Source organism: Passer domesticus, chromosome 10, assembly GCF_036417665.1.
Source record: "Passer domesticus isolate bPasDom1 chromosome 10, bPasDom1.hap1, whole genome shotgun sequence".
Classification (NCBI taxonomy): domain Eukaryota; kingdom Metazoa; phylum Chordata; class Aves; order Passeriformes; family Passeridae; genus Passer; species Passer domesticus.
In genome coordinates, this window is record NC_087483.1 from 6,502,738 (window position 1) to 6,512,336 (window position 9,599).

Genomic DNA, 9,599 nt, shown 5'->3' on the forward strand with positions numbered 1-9,599 from the left:
GTAAGACTTGTGGTCACCTCCACAGCACCTGGATGTGTCTCCAAGTTTTATTTGGACCATTCCTGCACCTCTGGAGCATCTGGCTGGCACAGTGTCAGTCCATCTGTAGTGACTGTTACTGCTTTGTCCAAACTTTTGGAGCTATGGGCGACTGTGGAGTGCAGCCCTCTGTGTCTCAGAGCCCTCCTCAGCAGCAGAGTTTGAGAAATAACATTTTTAAGGTCTGCAAAAGATGGCAGGGAACCGGCAGAGACACTTCTCTTCAGCAATGCCCCGCTGTGATCCGATGTCTCTGCAGGGAAAACAGCTCTTCAGAGGTGTTGGCTTTCCGTGCCCATCAAGAAATACCTCTTTGCCTCATGTTTTTGCAGCCTCTCAGCTTTGCTGATTTTATCACCCTTCTGATAAGGGTGATTAGATCTGATTTGTTTGAATTACAGCTCGGCTGCTTTCAGCTCTCAGAGACACAACACGGTGCTGGGTTGGAGCAGGGAAGTGAGGAGGGGAGAGCCTTTCTCCCCCTCTGATAATAGTTAGCAGATGTGATACCATTACCAGGTCAAGGATCTGAAATCACCCAGCAGCAGGAAAAACGCTGTGCTTGGCTGGCACTTGAAAGCCGTGCAGGGAAGGATGTGGCAAAGGCTGAATCATCCCGTGCTCAGCAGCACCTCAGAGCCCTGCTCTGCAAGGTCTCACAAGCTGTGGCATATTTAAGCAGCCCTGGATTGGTGGTTTGGCCCCAGGAGCTGTTCTTTACGTTTGGAATACACCATGAGTGCTGTCTTGTTAAAAATCAAGGCTGCCCATGGCTCATTTATTGCTTGGAAGCTGTGAGCAGTCAGTTTGTCAGTGTGTCTTGTTTTTCTGGAGGTGTGATGCCCCATTTTTTCCCCTTTTTAGAGGCTCCTGGGCTACTATAAAGACTTTTCCCCCTGAACTAGGTTTTGCGCAAAGTTGCTGCCCTGCTGTGAGCCATACCATGACGCACACAATATTAAAACCTGGCTTTCTGTGTTATCAGGAGCATTTTCTTTTCCTAAAGCCTAAAGTAGCTTTCCAGGATAGTTCAAAAAATCTGGGACAGGTCAGACAGATGACTGTGCCCTTGTGGCTTTGTCCTTTGATCTAGGGGCTGAAAATCCGAAAGAAGACACACGTTTCAGCTGTGGGTTTGGGGCTGGTTTGGGCTCTGGGAGGAGCCTGACCTCTGCCTGCAGGTGCATCTTTTCTGCAGAGCTTGGCCAGCAGCATCCCTGGCTCTTGCCCTCCTCAGCCCCTTGCCTTGCAATCTCCTCTCCCCAGTGATTGAAATCTTCGTGGCAGAGCCTTGTGGGGTTGCTCTTTAAAAAAAGGCTGTGCTGGTTTGGCTGGTTTCAGTGAGAGCAACATGCTCTAAAAGCCATTCCTGGGCTCCAAACAGCCCTTGGAAAAAGAGCTTCCCAGGCTTCTGGCTCAAGGGGTGCTCATCAGATATAAGTGGTCACTCCTGGCACGAGGGCAGAGAGCTGCAGGAGTTTTAAGGAGACAAGTGGGTGTGCTTACAACATGCCAACAAAGAACAAACTATCTGGGAATACTGGGATGAGGCTTGAGGAGTTGCTTTTGGGTAAAGGTGAGTGATTTACATCTTTAAACATTTCCATGGGGAGGATGTGGCAGCTTCACCTTAACGTGGAGGTGTGTGTTGGGAAGGAAAAGCTCAGCCTGGGCTGTCTTTTCATTGCTGCAGTGGGTGGTGGTTATGCGATCTCATGGCAAAAGTCCTGTCCTTTTCTCTTTCCTCTGCCTTTTTTCCTTTTCCTTGCTCCCCTCACCTCCATCTAGGTGTCCTCTAGGTCAGGTTTAGGGTGAGAGAAGGGAAGTCCATATATTCAACTTAATGAGTGGTTTCAGTGCCTGCAGGACAAATGCAGAGCAGGGGGGAGGGAGGATGGGACGACACAAGTGTGCATAGGTGTGTCTGGAGAGACTAGAAATAAATACCATATATTGCACTCTAGTTTGCTTCTCTCTTATGCTGCTGGCACATTTGCTGTCCCCACAGGTGGCAAACCCTTCCAGGTGATGTTTGCCCATGGTGAGCACCCCTGTGACCTCTCCTGCCACTGCTCTTTGCTGCCCAATGGCCATGGGAAGGAAACTGCAATGCTCGCAGTGCGCCTGCTCTCTCCCACCTCCCCCAGCTGCTGTGACCAGGTCGCTCCCCAGCTTTGATTCCCTCCTCTTGCTGAAAGACCTCCCGTGGCTGCATTGTCTGGAGAGCTCTGGTGGAGGCTTCAGAGCTGTACTTCCACCTCAGCAGAGAACAGGCTCTCATTAGCAGCCCTCGGGGAGGGCGAGCAGCGCCGCTGCCTTCAAAGGCAGCACAGAGGTGCCGAGCCAGCTCCTGGCCCCAGTGGGAAGGAGCTCTGCTGAAGGCACCAGCAGGATCAAAACTTCAGCTGGGGAGAGCAGAAGGGATGCAGGTATTGCTGCACGAGGCTGGAGCGGCCGCGGCTCCTGGGCACACGCAGTGCGAGTGGTGATGGCACTGATAACAGTGCAGCAGGCCCAGCTCTTGGGAGGGTTTCCATGCTGCTGCCAGCACTGACTGCTGGTTATCCTAAAGTTCTCCTAGGGCTGCCCACGCCAGTGGCAGCTGCAGGAGAAATGGACCCTCAGCTGCTGTCCAGAGAAGCCACACAGAGCCAAAGCCTTGTCCCCCTCCTGACCTCCTCCTCTCTGAACACCTCTGCCAGGCTCTGTGTCTCCTCCCCCAGAGCTGCACCTTGGTGGATGAGCTCCAGATGGTTGGGTGGAACCTTGCCAAGCACAGGGGGCTATCAGCACTGCTGGGGATGACTGTAGGCTTCCTGCTGGGAAGTATGTGGAGATCTGTTGGCTTCTTACTTTAGGCCCCTAAAAAAGCGCTCTCCCAACTACTTTTGGCTTTCTCTTTAACCTAATGAGTTCTTCTCCCTTTTCCAAAAAGTCTGAGGCCAGTCAGTCCTAAAGTCTCCACAGCACCTCTTTGTCTGATTCCCCTTGTCTGGAAGCGTATCCGAGGAGTGCGGTGGGGTGGAGGTAGGCTGGAGCTGGGCCATCCTTTGGCTCCTGCCATGAGTGCATAAACTTTTATCTTTTCAATGTTACCATTAAGGGGAGTCGAAAAAAAAAGAAAAGGAAAGGAAGCTAAACCACAAACAACTGCATTAAAATAATAATCAGGGCCTCATGAAAGCGCACAAAACCCCAGCAAACCCTCTGTGCTTTGAAACTTGAATCTTATCTCCCCCTGTCAAGGTTAATTGTTGCAGCGTTCAAACCATGGACAAGCTTTCATTAAGGCTGGAGATGGGAGCCATGGCTGGGCTGGGTGCGTTGGAGCACAGTTGAACTTGGTCCAGTCTGTTAAGGAGGGAGTCACATCTGCAGCTACACAATTTCATTAGAGTCATTGGATTTAAGTCTGATCTTTAATATTTCTGGACTGCCTTCTCCCAGGGTTGTAACCTGTGGAGCTCTTTTGAAGGTGGTCACTTAATTTCTTTCCGTATAACTTTATTTCTTTCCATATCACATTGAAGACTGGAATATTGCAGTGTGATCAGATCTGAAGAGCTCAAGAAGAACTGATAAACATTCCCCTATATAAAGACCTTTTCAGTTTATGTGGTGGGGAGCAAATAGTCTGTCCTGGGAAGCAAATCCTCCTCATTTCTCACTTAATCAACCTACCAAGAGCCAGACACTGCTGGTTTTCCCTTTTTTTTTGCTATTGCAGCTCAACATGAGTGTTCAGAATCCTAGCTCTTCTGGCTGTGGTTGTTGCTCCTGCAGTTCATGTTCTTCTAAAGGGATGCTTGGAGGAAATGGGCTTCTAAGAGCATTATCAATGAGAAAAATACATCACAGCATCAAAAATGCACTCATGAAAAAGGCATAATGTGTGTTGGAAACAGTTTTATACCTCCTTGAACTAGAAAATATAAAGATACATCAATATAATGACAGTCTCCCCCTACCCCCCAGAGAGTCATGGCTAGATTAATTTGGGAGACAGTCTCTCACATGTAAATATGTTGGGATTATGGTTCTGCTTGGGTAAATTAAAGAAACTGTTCAATGCCTCAGTCTGGTCAACCTTGAAAGGGCTATATTCACCTCTGCTCTGTTTCCTGGGATGCTCAAGCGAAAACAAGACTGAGGAGGTATTGGATGAAAAGAAAATTAATTTATTTTCTCACTTTTAGCCATTTTTATGAGGTAGGTTAGAGAGTTGCTTGTGCCAGTGCTGCAATCTTTCCTGGTGTTTGTGTTAGAACCAGCAGTAGGCAAAACAGGCTTGTTTTGCAAATAATGGGTATAGGGTTTTTTATGGTATGTTTTTGTTGTTGGGGTTTTTATTTCAACTTTCATTACTTTTATCAGAACTTTGCAAATTTCTAATACCAAGTAAAATTCATGAATTCCTCTCCAAGCTCCTTTCTCCCAGCTGCACAGTAACTTTGCACAGCATCTCCTAAAGTGGTGGTGATTTTGTAGGGCTGAGCCGTGGGTGCTTTCTGGGCTCTCCTGGTGTAAAGCAGGGGAGCTCTGGGATGTGCAGCCAGTGGGTGCCAATGCCTTGAAGGAGCCTGTGTCCCAAGAAAGAGCCCAAAGTGCTGCAGGATTGGCTGGGCAGGATTCCTCCTGGGCTGTTTTGACACAAGGAGCCCTCAGACACGGCTAACGGGATGTGGCCAGCCGTGACTTGACATGATTGCTTAGCATTCCATCCCCACCTTTCCCCCAGCCCGCTCCTTTCCTGTGGCTTGTTTTCATTTCCTTGCTAATTCAAGCATGTCTGATGTTAGCAGGAGGAATTTTTGTGTGGTGCAGAGGTCAGGGAGAGCTGACTGGGACTGGATTTTACAGGTGACGTTCATGTGTAGAGGTGGGGGAGCAGGACAACAGAAAGGTCATGGAGATGGGAGCTGGGAGAATTGCTGTTGTGCTTGGTGGGGAAGCCTGGGAAGGAGAATGTAGCGGTGGAAATGAGGTTAAAACACTTGTAAATGGGTTCAGTCCATGGGGATTTGTGTTACTTTCTGCTGTTGGAGACATAGGAGCGCCTGCTCCCTCTCCGTGGTCACCAGCCCCTGGCACTGTGTGCCCTCACGTGCCATCCTTGGTCACCACAGAAGTGCTGGTGATAAGCAGGTGTCCCTGCTGGCATGTGGGAAGGACAGTCTGCTTTCCTTGGGAATGCTTTCCCCAAAAACTGCTGCAGCCCTTTTGTGGGGCTCAGCCCGTTCCCTGTTGCTGTGGCTGACAGAAACCAGACCCCTCACTTTGGTGTGGACTCTATCCACTAGCAACCAGCTGGTGCTGGTATTTGATATCAGCTGGGAAAACCATCAGGAAGCCTTGCTTGTTGTTTTTTCCTTTTTTAAAGATTTCTATCACTTTCTCAGCCTTGCTCCCCGCTCTCTGCTTGGTCTGTGTGGTTCCGTGTGCCCCCAGCAGGGACCCACAGAGTGCCAGGCTGTAGGGACATCCCTGATGTGTCTCACTTTGGGCAGTCTGAACTTGGCAGCATTTCTGTCAAACTGGAGAAAAAGCTCTTGGACAGGCATTTTTCCCAGTCAAATGCATTTCCATGCCTGAAAGTGGGTACATGTACAATTTATTAAAAGCAATCCTTAGAAAGCTACAAGCTGTAGCTTTTAAATTTCTTGTGTGTTTATTTTTATAAAAAAAAATCCCATGTTTTCTTCATTAATGGATGGTATTTACTTTAAGTACAGCAGAAATCTGATGTTGAGCTTCAAACTAAGTAAATCTCCATTTATTAAAAGCCTAAGTGCCTCCATTTCCAGATTTTTTCACGGTACATTTAGGCTGCATGTTGGGGACTCAAGGCTGAGCAGCCTGAGCTCTGATCCAGCAGGAAGGGATCTAACAGTGGGTCTGACTTTTGGGCTGCATTAAAGGCTGGTGCCATGCAGGGGTGTGAAAAGCCTTTCATGTGGCCACAGGAGGACCCTTCAGAGGCCAGCCTGTGTGGAGGAAAACCTGGGAGCAAGGCAAAGACAGGGATCCAGCCTGCTAGAGGCACCAGATAAGGTTTCATTTCTGGGGGCTGGTTCCTGTGCTCTAAAGCAAACAAAGCCTCACATTTGACTTTGCTCGTTTGGTTTTGCCTTTTCTGGAAATGTGTTGCTTTATCAAGAAGTGCTGGAAGCCTCCGAAATCTTGGTTTGCAAGAGGATACTTGAGCAGTTTTTGAGAGATTTCTGTGTCAAATCCAGTCAGCTGAGGAAGGGCCCTCTTACCACCAGTGTCTCCAGTTTATTACCAGTCTGAGTGATGCAGTTGGAAGGAGAGGTGGCACTCACACCAGTTGTGCTTCCTAAGCTTTGTATCCAGCTCAGTGTGATCAGGTGCCTTGCAGGCACCATCATTAGTAGACAATTGTCCCCTTCTGGAATCAGGTGAAGCCTTTGGACTTGCCTTTGATTTTGTCCAGTGTCAAATGGGTACTGAAAGGCTTTCCCTCCTCTCCAGAGGTGCTTTAATTCCAAAGGATCTCAAGGTTAGATAGGTTAATAGCAACAGTGAAAATGTGTGCCCCTAGTACCTGGAGCTGGATTAAGGTGGGTGCCCCATTTTTAGAAGAGAGGAAATCAATTTCTCCCTGCTGGCACCGGCTCTGTCAGGCCCTTTTGCAGTATTCTAGTGCTGGTATTATATTAATAAAACTGGAAATAAGGAAGCCAAGATTTAGTCCAGCAAGGGGTGAAACCACCCCAACCAAAAGCTCCAGAAGGTGTTGACATCTCCCTGGCCCTCCCAGTGTTCAAAATGTCCACAAGAATTCTGTGTGCTGGGGGAAAAATATTTTAGGGAATGAGCAGATGCCACAGGTGATGGTCCTGAGGAGCTCTGCCTTTCCTCCCTGCAGCCATCTTCCCCTCTTGGAATCATAAGGCCTGCTCCTAAATAAATCACATTAAATTCCACACCTTCTTCCCAGCCAAAACCACCCTGGAGTGATAGGCATTAGCATAAGCAAAGCTAATTCCCTAACTTATCTCCAGCGTGCCGTATAATTGATTTCATCAAATAAAATCTGCCTAATAAAGCTCTGGAAGAGAAGGGAAAGCTACAACTTAATTGTAGTTCAGCCAAGAGTCAATTCCTCATCTTCTAGCTTGTTTTCTGACAATTCCTGTGTGTTGTTGAAGGCCGGGAAAAAAATGGACATTTTACAAATATTTCTATCCCATGGATCACTGACATTTGATATCCAGACTGAAAATGAAAGGAAATTTTGCAGATTGGATCAGCCACAGTAAGGAAATATCTATGTCAAAATGTTCAGCAATGAAGAGCTTTATCCCTCCATAAAGCTAAATATTAATTTTATCTGTAAATTTGTATTTTAGTTCATCCTGTTGCTTTCCCTGAACACAGAGATAGGGGAAAAAAAAAAGGATCAAGAGTAACTTGTTTTATGATGTCTTCATTTCAGAGACACAATAAAAAGTGAAGCACAATAAGAAGTTACAAGCTCAGTCCTTTTCGCTGAGTGAAGAGGTTTAGGAAATATTTTGGATAAAACATCTGCAGTGAAATCCTGCAGTCATTCACACTGAAAGATATTCAGCTTTTCTTTGTTTTCAGTGTGGAATTAAGTGTCATATCCAGGAGGAAAAAAAAAGGAATGATTGGACCACATTTATTCAATTTATTTTCTGGAATGCCTGGGTAGCTGGAGAGTGATGGATGGTCTGGGTGAGCAGGTGCTGCATAGGCATAAATTGCCTGTGAAAATAAATGTTGTAGGAGTCCAGCCCAGCCAAAATGCAAGAAGTAGTTTTTTTTTTTTCTCAAGATGGAACTGCTTCCCTTTTGGGAATACCGTGAATCTCTCCAGTGGGAATGTCAGCTGCAACTTTCGAAAGCTTTAGTTCTTCACCTTGTCTCAATTTGTTGCTGCTTTTCATGACCAGAGAAAATGCAGGAGACATTTTGGCCATGTAAGAAGCCTTAAGCTCTTCAGAGGACGATGCTAAGGGAAGTGGTGAAGTGATAACTCCTGTCTCCTCTCCTTAATCCTGTCAGCCTTGGGATTTCAACGTGGACTGCTGAGAAGGGAGCATCACCTTGATTTGGAGCTCCAGTCCAGGTGGGTTGAACATGCCAGATGCAGCATGCCAGGCTTCAGCAGGGATTAGTTAAAGCAATCATAACATGGCAGGCTTTTAATTCTGGGGATGCCCCACTCGTGTCTTCAAGCTGAGAGGCTGCAGAGATCAGGGAGGGTGGGGAATGGATGGAGGAGGAAAAAGGAGTGTGCTATCCAGAGTCTTGAATTTCCCTCATCCACCATCCACACAGAGCTGGCCATCACCAAAGATAGCTCTCCTTGCTTTCTGTTTGCACAGCTGGTTTGAAGCACGCTCTTGCAGCACATACATTCAAAACAAATATTATCCCTGTCCATCCTCCCCTGGTATTCCTTGTGTGCAGCACCAGCAGCTTGCAGCCTGTGCCTCGAATCCTGCAAGATGCTGGAGCCACCCTGAGAAGCAGGGCCTTGAAACACACCCTTCCCAGGCCAGGCACCAGGACACTGGGAATGGGGGCTGGAAGGTGCCTTCAGGCAGGCTGAGGATCCTGAGAGAGGTTTCAGTCTGCAGGGAGGAGCGGCGACGTGTGACAGGGCTGCCTTTGTGCAGCTCATTACGCTCCTGTCACCGAATTCTGAGCAGAGTCCTGGCGCTGAGACAGACCAGGTTTGCTTTTACTAAAAACAGAGGGGTGGGTTTTTTATTTTTCTTGTACCAAAGTATGTAACTTTAGACGGCCATCTCTGTGCCTGGTCACCTCTGAGATTTTTAATTTTTTTTTTCCACTGACATTCACCTTGATAAGCTACAAAGAGGTAAAACAGCGGCTTGCTGTGTCTTGACTAGTGTCTCACTTTGATAGAAATCCTCAGGGTAAAAAAAACCACCTTGTGCAGCGAAAGTAAAGGCTGAAGTGGCTTTCATGAAGCAGGCTTAGTTCCCCTGGAGGACTGACATCCCCATTTTTGAGGCCTAATTGCATGAAGTCTCCTGTGATAATTCCTTAGACAGCGATGAAAAGCAGCTGGAGCCAGCCCCTGGCATTGAGGGGTACGAGCCCAGCGGGTCGGAGCCGTGTCTTGATAGGGCAACAAAGAATTCCAAAGCCTTGGACAGCCGTGATCCTGTCGGATGTGCTTAGAGCCTTTCTTCATCCATTGCTGACACAGATCCCCGGCGCTGATCAATATTAAAATGCTTCCCTGGAAGGTGTGTTTCCTGTACAATTTGGGACGATGTTGTGAAGATAAAGGAGTGCTTTTGTAGGAAGTGCTGGTTGGTTTGGAGCGGAGGCAGTGTTTATAAAAGCCCTCAGTCTGACCCGGGGCTGATGACATCAGCCTGGCCACACAGGGTGGTGGCAGGGGCCCATCAGCAGCACCTGCCTTTGTGTGGAGGGACCACAAACCAGGCTCCCTGCAGCAGGAACCTGAAGGTTTTGTGTTCCTGGCTCCCCTTTTTCACTGGATATTTCAGATCAGGCAAGGCTGTGCTTGCTCA

At 47.8% G+C, this 9,599-nt stretch overlaps 1 long non-coding RNA gene across 1 annotated transcript; it reads left to right on the forward strand.

The window, feature by feature from the left end:
* Positions 1-1,212: 1,212 nt before the first annotated feature.
* On the forward strand, positions 1,213-9,570 carry LOC135308504 (uncharacterized). The gene is made up of 3 exons (XR_010368919.1): positions 1,213-1,615; positions 8,092-8,155; positions 8,962-9,570. It is a non-coding gene; the product is annotated as an uncharacterized LOC135308504 (long non-coding RNA).
* Positions 9,571-9,599: the final 29 nt, after the last annotated feature.